The sequence below is a fragment of the Equus caballus genome, chromosome 5 (genome assembly GCF_041296265.1).
Source record: "Equus caballus isolate H_3958 breed thoroughbred chromosome 5, TB-T2T, whole genome shotgun sequence".
NCBI lineage: Eukaryota > Metazoa > Chordata > Mammalia > Perissodactyla > Equidae > Equus > Equus caballus.
In genome coordinates, this window is record NC_091688.1 from 26,015,368 (window position 1) to 26,028,393 (window position 13,026).

The window sequence follows — 13,026 nt, forward strand, 5'->3', positions numbered from 1 at the left end:
AGGGCCAAAGGGGTTCGGTAATTTACCACAATTCTTCTGCGAGTGAGTCAGGTCCGGCCTGGGACATGCCTCTGCACGCAGCAATTCCCCTACGCTGTCTGGTCAAGTGTGCTCTGCTAGCCATATCCAGACCCAGAATCCACATAAACAAGAGCAAAATCCTGGGCCAGCCCCTCCTGCCACTTCACTGGGTTCTAATTGCCTCTCATTTCAGAAATAGGAATAATTAAACAGGAGCTTTATTTTAATAGGCCTTAGGTCAGGCTCAGCATTCTGCATCCTTGGTCAATTTCCCCACATTTCCTAGCTAATCTGGGGGAGAGGAAACTGTCCTGAAGTGGTTCATTTGCATCGAAACCACTGTAATTTGTAAGTAAATGGCATTGCTTTTAAATGCAAAGGAGCATGGGAGAGTTGACAGGAAAGACTGTCTTTGATTCTTCAAATAACTGCAACCCCTAATGTTCTGGAAATAATCTTTCCTTCTCTCCAATTACACCCATCCTAGGAGGAGCCCCCTTAACCCTTCTTCAAAACATAGCCATTAAAGTTTCTCTAATGTAGGGCAGCTCTCCTTGCCCGCAGGAAGACTTATTTGAGGAGCAATTTTCAACTGGTTAGACACACTGAGATGCCAGTAAGCCAAGTGTTGGGAAACAAAGATGAATAAGAGACTGTCCCATGGCAATTAAGAAGCTTACAATCTCCGAGGGGAGATAAGGGTGCAACGTATGTCATAGCAGGCAGAAGAGCTGCAAAGTGCTTCATGCTGTAGAATCTGAACCTGCTTGGGAGATTAGGAAAGACGCGGAGAGAAGACGGTTACTCTCTTGGGCTTCAAAGGCTGACATGGTTGCTCCACCAAGACAATTCTTCATTGTCCCCATGACCCATACTCACATCACAGTCTCATTCCAGCTGCTCCACTCGATGCTTGGACCTCCACATTCTACAGTCCGTCCTTAGTGTTAAAGCATCGCTCTCTCCAGGAGTCCATTGGGAAGTCACTTCGCCATCTAAAGTTACATGGTGAATCCTACTGAGAAGCTCTCTGCCTCTTTTCTAGCCTTCGTTCTGTTCACTCTGTGCCTGAGTTCCTCTACACCTTGGGCAGCTCTCTGCTGAGGATAGATGGTTCAATGGAAGATTAGAACTAGGAGTGCACTGGAATCCAGGCTCTGACCCTAGCCATCTGCTTAATCTTGGGAAGGTTATTAAACCCCCAAACCTCACACTCCTCATCTGTACGATGACAATAATAACTATCATTTTACTAAGTTATTGGGAAGGGTGGTTAATAGATATAAAGCAATTAAAAGTGTTACCTAGGCTTAAGGAACTGGTGACCCAAAAGTGGGTGCTTTTGCCCAGAGCTGCTGGAGCCAATAGAAAGAGACCAGGTTCAGAATAGCAGAGCAGAAACTTTACTCATTGATCAAGGAATATGGAGAAGGCGCTCTTGTGCTCTTAAACACCTTCTCTCCAAGGGAAGGTGAGCAGGGTTCTCCTGGGATGTGAAGGAGGAGGGGTCTCCACATCATCGCTCTGGGTGGGGGCATGTGGGGTATGCACAGATCCTCCCGTCTTGCACATGGCCCCTTTCCTTCGTTTCCTTTTGAGCAGGGCGCCCCGTCACCATCTCTGACTGTTCTGGTCTGGACTCGTTCTGCAGTTTTGTCATCTGGCCATGTTCTGCCTTGGCTCCTATAAGCAAGTATAAGTTGTGCTTAAAAACAACGCATTAGACATGGAAAATGTTTTAGGGATGTCTCTGGGTGACGAAATCTGCTTGATAAAAAAGGTTTGTTTTCCTTTATGGCTGTAAACCGTTAGTTGCATTGGGTGTATTGAGTCATTTCCCAGGTTTGTAGAAAGATATTTTTCCAGTGTGTACTTGGTAAATAAATGCTTACCGAGGGAATTAATGCTCTCTTTCATCCCCACGTGCTTGTCTATGCTTTTACTACCATTTGGAACATCAGCACCTTAATCCCCTTCTCCCCACCAAGTAACTTGGTTGACCACTGCTGAGTATTGGAAAAGCAGCCCTGTACCCCACACCCAAGCTAGACAGCTCCAGTTATGGTAGAGAAAGGAGGGGTGAGAAGAGTGAGAAGACTTGTTTTCTAGAAAAGCGTGTCATTAACTCTATTATTGTTCAAACATAGTCTCTGCTGGGGAGGCCCGGGGCGCAGTGGTTAAGTTCCAACATTCCACTTCTGCGGCCTGGGGTTTGCTGGTTCGGATCCTGGGTGTGGGCCTATGCACTGCTTGTCAAGCCATGCTGTGGCAGGTGTCCCATATATAAAATAGAGGGAGTTGGGCACAGACGTTAGCTCAGGGCCAGTCTTCCTCAGCAAAAAGAGGAGGATTGGCGGCAGATGTTAGCTCAGGGCTAATTGTCCTCAAAAAAAACAAAATCACTGCCTCTCTTTGGGAGAGGTTGTACTTCCCTGCCCCACTGATGCAGGCTTGGCCGTGTCACTTGCTTCACTCAATGAAATGTGAGCAGCAGGACCACTTATCATTGCCAAGAAGGAGTGTTAAGAGCCAGTGTGTGAATTGCCATGATCTTTTTTCCCTCTGCAACCCCCACCAGCTATGCTGCTCCACCTGCATGGGTCCTGGTTAGAGAACAAGGGCAGAGTCACAATTGGCCACAATGCACATGTGTGAGAGAGAAATGAACCTTTGATGCTGCAAGCTCCTGAGATTTCAGGGTCACTTGTTACTTCTGCTCATCCTGACCAATACAGCATATTTGCTGGCTCTTCTTGCTCTGAGTTGCTGCCCAGCCCTTTTCTCCCACTCTGGTGATGGCTTCAACTCCATTCCTTAATAGTTGCCAAATCTATATATCTCAAGCCACAGTCCTCATCATGTGGATAGCCTGCCAGCACCTCTACACAGAACCAAACTCACTGTATTCCCCCCCAAATCTGCTGCTTCTCCCACCATCCCTTTCTATATCCACGGAACTAGCTAGAGAAGTCCAAGATGTCACTAAGGCCATTCTCAAATCCTTCATCCCCCTGGGGCCTGAGGCTGATTGCCTCTGCTGCTGAAACGCCTCTTACTTCTGTGTTCTCCTTTTAAAGCTCCTAACCTCTAATCTGGCTTTCTGTTTGTCACTTCAATGCCTGCAAGAGCTCTGCAGCTGGTCTCCCTGCATTTTGTCTCTTTCCTGATCAATCCATCAATCCGAATATGTGCAGAGCCTGGGTTAAGAACATGAATGGAGACCCAAGCACTAAATATCTAAATATTTAAAACTTATAAAGCAAGATTAAAAACATACTAAACAAAATATATTCTGGCCTCCTATCTGAACAAATATGCCTTCAAAATGACCTGGAACCTAGATCAAATTTTGAACTTTTGGACTCCTCAGAGTTACATCACGAAATGTGGTAGTGTGGGAAGAGCTGGATCCTGGACCCCAGCCCGTCATCCACAATCCCTTCTCTTCCCGTCCCCAACCCCACCCATAACAGAAGAGGTCTTGTACACACATGAGAAAATTCTGAGCTTGCGTATATAAGATTCATCTGCAGCCCATGCAAGCAACCAAGATTTGGCCATGGCCTAGGGTTAAAATGACAAAAGCACAGTCTACCCTTGGCACGAAGGATCAAGAAGGTAACCATTTGTCCCACAGAAGTGGGCTTGCAGCCATGCATACAGGAAATTCCAGAATCCTGGACATCCAGAGCACGCTCTAGAAGGAAGGACACAGACTTGGATTCTCATGTCCTTTTGGCTCCATGTACTGTGTCCTATGGGTAAGGGCATGGTTGGAGATGTGTCAAAGTGGGTCCTACTAAATTGGGAGGCCTAGGGCAAGGGCCCCGTTTCCTAAGTCTAAGAGTAATTCTATAATCCATAGTCACGGTCAACATTTATTGAGCATGTCTGATATACCAGGCATTGTTCTAAATTCTTTACTGTTAAAGAAACTCAGGCACATCTCTTTTTGTTTGTTTGTTTGTTTTGAGGAAGATCTGCCCTAAGCTAACATCTTCTGCCAATCCTCCTCTTTTTGCTGAGGAAGACTGGCCCTGAGCTAATGCCCGTGTCCATCTTCCTCTACTTTATGTGAGGGACGCCTGCCACAACACGGCTTGATGAGTGGTGCCATGTCCGCACCCGTGATCTGAACCGGTGGACCCCAGGCCGCCGAAGCGGAACATGAGGACTTAACCACTGTGCCATCGGGCTGGCCCCCGGGCACATCTCTTAATTTGCCCAAGTCATACAGCTTGTGGGAAGCAGAGCCAGGGGTTGAAACTAGACAATTTGACCCCAGAACCACTGCACATAACATGCAACACTGCCACTAGGATCACCTTCTAAGTCACAGGTCTAATGGAATTCATCGCCTGTTCACCAAAATGCAGTGGGACCCAGTGAAAGCGGTAGAGTGGAAAGAAAACAAGATTTGGAGCCAGAAGATTTTGGTTTCACTGCTAGCTCTACCATCTGCTAGCTCTATCTCTGAATCAAGGAACTTTGCTTTTCTATAAAATTAGGAGAGTAATACTATGTCCCCCAGTGGGGAATAAGTGACTACTGAATAGGAAAAGCTATAAAGCCTTGTTATCATTAAGTCTGTTATTATTAAGATGATACTCTAGTTACCATGGATACATAATAAGTTACCCCAAAACTTAGTGGTATAAAAGAACCATTTGTCATGCTCCTGGGTTCCATGGGTTGGGAATTTTGACAGGCCATTTCCTCTGCTCCACAATGTCTGGAGTCTCAGCTGGAAGACTTGAGGACTCAGCTAGGAGCTGGAATCATCTGAAGCCTTGCCCCCTCCTGTAAGTAGTGGTTGCTGCTGGCTGTTAGCTGAGATCTTCGCTGGGGCTGAGGGCTGAAACACTCACGTGAGCCCTCTCCCTGTGCCTGGGTATTCTCAAATCATGGTTGCTGTATTCCATGGGTGAGGAGAGAGAGAGAGGGAGAGAGAGAGAGAAAGAGAGAGAGGCAGAGGCTGTGTGGGTTTTATGATCTAGCCTCAGAAGTCATGGAGCATCACTTCTGCTGTTCTCCACAGCAGATCAAGGACAACCCGCCCAGACCGAAGGAGAGAAATAGATTCCATCTCGTCATGAATAGTGGCAATGTTCTGGAATAATATGTAGGATTGGAAATGATGGGGCTCAAAGCAGGCCACCCCAAAATATGCCATTTGGCATATTGATTATTTTGAATTAAAGTTACTTAAAAAATAGCCAATGCAGGAAGGACCCTTTGAGTCTCCTTTGTCCCCCTTAAAGGGAGAGATAAATCTCCCATATGAAAGGTATCTTCCCTCTACCGGGAGAAAGAGAGACGTCCTTATAGGGGATTCAGGGCCAAGAAGGCAGTATAAGCAAAACTTGTTACTACTTTACTAATTTACTACCCCAAGCCCAAACTTCTTTCTCTTGTCAATTAGTTACAAATTTGTTGTTTCTTTGTATAAAAGGTATAAAGTTGCCTGCTTTGGTCACTTCTGTGAGCCTCATATCTTTGAGATTCCTGTACGTACAAAATTAATTTTTTTTCTCCTTTTAATCTGTCTAATGCCGATTTAATTATTAGGCCAGCCAAAGAACCTAGAAAAGAAGAAGGGAAAAGTTTTCCTCCCCTACAGAAAACATTGCTGAGGCCAATTTTGGGAAATACAATCTGCCATAGATGGTCACGAGCTTTATAATCATCAATATATAGACTAACTCCAAATGTCTTCACGCAGCTCCTAAGGCAGCCTGTGATCTGGCTTCCTCTTACCTTATTCCTTACCTTATTCCTCACCTTATTCCTCTTACCTCTTACCTCTTCCACTCCCTTGCTTATGCCTTATGTACCCACTTTGCTGAGCCAGGGTGTGTGAGATTTACCAGGAATTTTCATGCTTTCTATTTGGGTGCATATATATAATGTTCCTTCTACTTAGAATGCTCCTTTCCCCCACTTACCCTGACTATGGGCATTCTAGCCATCCTTTGGTGAAATCTGTCTTCTTCTAAACTCAGAGCACTCTAGGCTAACTAGACCAACACTGGGACAGATTGATTTCAAATATGTGGTTCCATTGTCCATTTAAAAAGCAGAAGCATCATAATTGCAGTTTTTACCTAAACGTCTGCAGATGGTCAGCTGTGTCACTGACTGTGTCCTTTCACTAAACAGTGAGCTTTCTGGGTTTATTTCTCCACATCCTAGCCCACTCTCACTCTTATCCCTCCCGCTTCCCACTTCCAGCCTGGTACAGTGCCCAATACTAGTAGGAACTCAATAAATATTGGTTTGTTTAAACTTCTCTGTCTTCATCAATTCACCTAGGATTTTCCTCTTACTGAATAGATTTTCAAGGGAATGCATAGAGCCAAAATTGAAGGTTTTATCTACACATGGCTACTGAATGGACCTGGTTTGCCCTTTTTTAAAAACTTCTCATTTAAGCAGCTAGTTGTTTGAATGAACTCTCTAAATTCACTATTTCTCTTTATTTTGTGGGGATATGACCTTCTAGTTTCTGTAAGTTTTGTATAATCACAAACTCTTGTAATATTTAGAGTCATGTAAAGGAAATATTTGTAGGGGCCACTGGTTTGTTTGCAATATGTTTATTTTTTTTTTGCACTTGTTTTGCATATAATTTATGGAACATAAGAACTAAATCTACTGTGGAGTTCAGGAAATTTTCAAGTGAAAATTTGATTATTTCCTTTTATTGAATTTTTCTCATCTCTGCTCTTCCTTCATTCTTTCGCTCCTTCTTCTTTTTCTGGTTTCTCTCATTCCCTTCACTAATCGTATCCCTGTGGTCTAGAGAGGAAAGCTGTTGAAGACTAGAGCTAAAGACGGTAAATTGTCATAATGCTTGGTGATTGCTGGAGGGGAGTTTCCTTGGATTTTATGCCACTAAGAACTAGACTGAATTGTGCAAATGGGTGTGTCTAGGAGGTGTGATTAAGAAATTCTTTCCAAGAGAAACATCAACATAAAGAAAACAATAACTTTCCCAGGGAGAGAGAGAGGGAGAGAGAGAGAGAGAGGGAACAAACAATGCTGAACAAGCGTCTGCCCCTCCTGGACTGCATCTTTCTGGAGTGACTTTCTCTCTCCACGCTCTCCACGCAAGCTGGGGAACCCATTTCAAGGTCTCCCCACCATGGCATTAAGCATCACAAATTGGGATGGATTCTTGTCTGCTTGCCTGAAATGATCCCTCATCTTTCTGGCTCATACTGGATGAAAATTTTGTTAAAAGTAGGTAATTGGCTGTGAAGTTTTGCTTTTGAATGGAGGACTTTATGGCGTATCGAGTAGCAAACATGCCCTCCAACATCATATTATGTTAATTCTTCTCCATCGTAGGAAGGTGATTTGACACAGCTTAACGTGATGTGACTATAGGACATCAAAGAAAAATACACGTGCGGGAGGGAGGAGTTACTGCCCAGGCCCCTGTTCCCAGAAGGGAAGATGTTCCCGAATGGATTTTCCTAAACAACCTGAGAGCCCAAGGCATCATTTCTGTTGACTAAGTGCCTTTGCGCACAGTATTTCATTTACTCCTCCTACCACCCCTTGTGGGATAAGCATGATTATTACCTACATTTTACTAATGAGACAGTAAGGACTCAGAGAATCTGAGTTACTTTCCTGAAATCATGGCTCTTAGGATATAGAGCTGGAAGTCTGAAAAAACAGAGGGTTGTCCAGTGAGGGAGCCTGGAAACATGGGTTGCCTGATACTGAGCTATCTAGGATCAACAGCTCCTTCTTCCACAGAGGGAGAGGCTGTGCCAAAACTTAGCTTCCCACTGGTCCTAAAGGGCCCTAAGTACCCCGGGTATCTGGCAACTGTGTTTCTGAGTATCCCCCTGAGAGCGAGTACCTAAGCTTACACTGCTGGACATTTGAGCCCCAAATGTGTTTCCCCCCCGTATAAACCTGTTACCATGCTCACCCCACAGAACAACGAACAGATGGAGGTGGTGAGTGGTTGGGTCCAGCCCCCTGGTGCATCCAGCTGCGCTCTGGCTACTTCTCCACAAGACCAAGAGAGAAGGCCAGATGTGCGCACCTACTGAAGTCCTGCCCAGGAGTTCCTTCACCCTAGAGAGGCTTGCGGGTGTTCCTGGAGCATTTTGTTGAACACAGACAAATCCAAATCTGCTACTTGAAATCCTCCGCTTTTGTATTGTTTGAGGTCATTGTATTTCATGTAGACATATTCACATTTATTCAACTTTAATTTATATTAGCTAATGACCAGCACAATCTCATAGAATCCAAATGAGTCTTGGAATGTGACATAAAATACCCTTCTATGTCACAAGGAAATTTTTCCTTTCAGATCTGCATCCTAAGGAAGTGCCTGGAGATAAATAGAAATGAAATCAGCTTTTTTTTTTTTTTCTTTTTTAAAGAAAGCCATTCTCGATTGGCAATTGTTTTTATAAGTCAAGGTGGAATTATATTCATGAGAAGAGGGTAGATTTTGCTTTGGGTTTGAAGAATCTGCTTGGAGCAGTGTTTGAATCGTTATCTCCGAAGTGAGCCTCTGCGGACAACCCCCAGCTGAAAGCTCTTCTGAAATCGAGTCACAACAGGCAGAGGGAGCTCGCTGAGCTCTCTGGGAATGCCGTTGCTGTGTCAGTTTGTGCAAAATGAGTCATTCTGAAATGACAGACAAACTGACGCTGTACAGATCCAGAAGTGGAAACCAGGAGATGCGGGACTGCTTAAAAATTGAATGGGCTGCCTCAGAGGGAAGTAAGTTCCTCCTTTCCCAGGAGTTCAGATGGACAACCAGTTGGTGAGGCTATGTTAGACTGACCAGAAGAATTAGATGGAGGCGGTTACAATAATAATAATAACAGTAACTTTTTTTCTCCCCAAAGCCCCACTGCGTGGTTGAATATACTAGTTGTAAGTCCTAATTCTTCCATGCAACCCTCTACACAGCATGGCAACTGACAGACGGGTGGTGTGGATCCATGGCTGGAGATGAACTCAGGCCGGGAAAGTGGTGAAAGCACCGAACTTTAACCACTAGACCATCAGGGCTGCCTCGGTAACTTTTATTTTTTGAGAGTTAGTCTAGGCCTAGAAGATCTTTACACACACTCTACTACTTAATCCTCATAACAACCTCATGAAGCAGGTATTAGTACCCACATTTTGAGGAGGAGAACATTGAGGACAGAGGTTAGATGGTGGGTTCCACCTTAAACATCACAGAAAAAGATTTAAATCCAGGTCCTTTTGATTCTAAAAGCACCTGTTCTTAGCAATTAGTTTCTTTTAGTCCAAGGAATGAATGATATTCTTCTAAAGCCATGCTCTGACCCCTGCTACACTCTTGACTTCTTGGTTTAACGTACATGGAGTAACGTACATGGACTCCCTTCCAAGGGAAGTCCAGAACGCCTGCACCGTGTGTGGTTACTTTGGAGGTTATTTTTCTAGAATATTTTTCTCTGAGTGGTACCCACTTCTCTACTAGCAGATAAAGATGAGCAAAGGCAGGCCTCCTAATGGACAGTGAACTCGGGGCTACCTGCTGAGAATAATGACCTGCTCTATTGTGAAGGGGAGGGCTGCAGGACTGGGCTGCTCCAGGCCCCTGAGAGAGCAGGAAGCGCCTTCGAAGTAGAAAGTGTAGCTTCTTTGGGGAAGAGCTCCCCAATGGGTGTCCATGGCACCCATGGCTTACAGGGGTCCCAAGATATTAATTCCCTGAGTCGACAAGGCTGAGGTGGCCAGAGCCTGGATCTAGAAACCCAAATGCCCTTTGGACACAAACAACCCCTTCTGATTACCCCAGTGTCATATAAAAACATCGTTTTCTACATGTGCCTCGATGTGAAAAAGTGGGGAAATCTTATTTAGAGCAACTTCCAGGGTGGCACCTTAGGAAGGAGGAAATCATTGGATTTATGGATGGGAAACTGAGGCTCAAAGGATTTACTCTGGAGGCTGTTTACAAGTTCTTCTCAAGCTCAGTCTGAATGATAGTAAGAAGAAAAAAACACCAACCAAACAAAAAATAATAAAGGGAAATGAAGAGGATGTCCACTATCAAGGGGGAGGGAGCCACCATGAATATTGCAAGGCCTTCCGACCCATTACAGCCAAGCAGGACCTGAGCCTGTGACTTCACAGTGAGAGGAGATGAATTATTGAAAGACTGGAGTGGAAACGTGCTATTCTTACTAATAAGCTCTCTTAGCTATAACCCCCAAAATGCCACTGGATGTCAAGAGAAGATTCACAATGACACTTAAGTTTGCAAAGGCGCCCATTTTGAAACTGCAGCCATAGCACATTACCCACGTCGTGCTGAGCTTATATTTAATTCTGACAAAGGACAAATATGAGGTGGTGAGAACTTGATGTTTTTGCCTCCGCCGCTGGAGAGGAGAAGTGTTAGGCCATATTGTTTTTGACACGGAGCCTCAATTAGGCCTTAAAGAATAGGTAGTACATGCTTGATGAAATAGGAGATGCTACACTGATCCAGGGAGAATTCAGCAGCGTGGTTTGAGGTTTAAGTTTGATGTTTCCCCACCAGGGACCCACCAGTCACAATAATTACATTGCTGTCTTCTCATAATATGATTTATTTAGATGTTGCTTTATGAATTAATTCCCTCTAATTGCCGCTCCTCTCACTGTAAATCAAGGTTTCTTGCCTTCTCTAGTACGACGAGCATGATCCTACAGTGCAGTAATTAGTCCAATTAGGAAGCAAGGCAGATGTGGAAAACCAATTAGTTTCAGGAATATGTCTGCGCCTATGTAGCCCGAGCACTGTTCAATTGAAATTTAATAGCGACTTAATAAAACATTGTTTTATTCATAAACCATCTCCTGCTTCCAAGCTCCCATTTGTTTGTTTATCTGTTCATTTCTAAAGGAGCCGGCGCCAACTGGCTTCATGCCTGGTGGGTCTCTTTCCATGCAGAGAAGATTATTATTTTCTGCCCGTGGTTGAAGTGAAGGGATCCCTGTTTGGAGAGGGAGGCAGAGGCCAGTGGTTTGGGGAAGGGGTAAGTTTTTGGCATCTTTATCCCCTTTATCATAAACATAATCATCACTTGATCCAGGAACTGAAACCAAGAGACATCAAAGCTGCATTTTGCATACACACAACACACACGTGTACACTCATATACAAACATAGAAACATATACACATATACAGAGATACATACACATATACATGTGCACACATATACAGATACATATGTACACAAGTACACACACAGAAACACACACATATATATGTACACATGGATACACAGACATATACACATGGCCACACATTCGCATATGCGCACATGTACATATACAGCCAGGCACTGCATAAGGACGTTTCAGTTGATGACGGACCGTGTATACGATGGTGGTACCATAAGATTAGTACCATATAGCCTAGGTTTACAGTAGGCATACTATCTGGGTTTGTCTAAATACACTCTGTGATATTCACACAATGAAAAAGTCACTTAAAGACACATTTCTCAGAGTGTATCTCGTCATTAAGCAATGCATGACTGTACACGCAGACTCCTAGTCACCGCCTCTCAAAGGAACTCTGTGCCCAGGCTCTGCTCTGAATCTAACCATCTCACTGAGGCTTCTGCTCCCTCACTCTGGGCGTGAGTCAAGGGATATCCCACTTTCTGGGGTTTATTCCATTAGGAAATTGGAATAAAATGAATTATTAATCCCATGGGTCCAAAAGATAATCTATCCCTCAAAATTGCTAAGTATTAACCCACAAATCACCAACAAAACAAACTGGTTTAACAATACAGTTTGTGCTCTAACCTAACGGAAATTACCATGAGTGACACCCTCCAGTGACATATGTAGACAAAGCAATTTACCAAGTGTAAAAAGAGGAAGAGGTTATATAGTCTCTCAATTTAGTGTAGGGTCTGGGGAATGAAGTAGTGTACATACAGTGAGGAAAAACTCATGTTTCTCTAGCTGGTGAGGGGCTGGCTGACTTTCATTAAAACTGCAGCTTTGGGGCCAGCCTGGTGGCGTAGTGGTTAAGTTTGTGTTCTGCCCTTGGTGGCCTGGCATTCGCCGGTTCGGATCCTGGGTGCAGACCTATGCACTGCTTCTCAAGCTATGATGTGGAGGCGTCCCACATATAAAGTAGAGGAAGATGGGCACAGATATTAGCTCAGTGCCAATCTTCCTCAGCAAAAAAGAGGAGGATTGGCGACAGATGTTAGCTCAGGGCTAATCTTCCTCAAAAAACCAAAAAAACCTACAGCTCAATTCCCTCTGCAAAGTGGTAGGCAGGAGGAGGTCTGTGTTGTATTTTGTCTAAGGAGTATGTACCCATAGAATCTCAGAAAGAAAGGATCTTTTCAAATGCAACCACCCTTCTATTGAAAGAAGAATCTGAAGGCGGGAGAAGGCAGCTTCCCTTCCCAAGGTGGCAGAGCTAAAATTAGCTCAAGGGTCTCTTGACTCATCATGCGGTGAACTTTGTACAGCATTCTGCTGCCTCCCTTTAGGAAACAAATCTCTAGTTTCCGGAACATCTATGTACGAGAGTTATTTAAAAAATCTATCACAAAACAATCACAGTAACTGAAATCCCTATGCACTGCTCAATCTGATAGGTAAATTACCAAACTTTTGATTTATGTAACTCATTATCATTGCATAGTGGCTGCAGTGATACGCTCCATTTGTCTCCTTGATCATTATGTGGTTGGTTCTCTCTATGTCCCGAAAGCAAGACCTTAATAATAACCAGCAAGGGTAATGCAATTAGCAAGATGTGGCATTAGTGTGTGCAGTTAACCGTGCATGTGTGTGAGTGCAAGCGTAACTCTGTGTGTGTGTGTGTGTGTGTGTGTGTGTTGGGGAGGTGTGATTATTGAGGATGTTTGGTGCAAGAAGGAACTAAATCCACCTTTTAGGACCAGTGACCCCCTTCCCTCCTGACCCAGGAGTGGAATAGGGTCTGTGGAAGTTCTGTTTAGATCCTCCATTC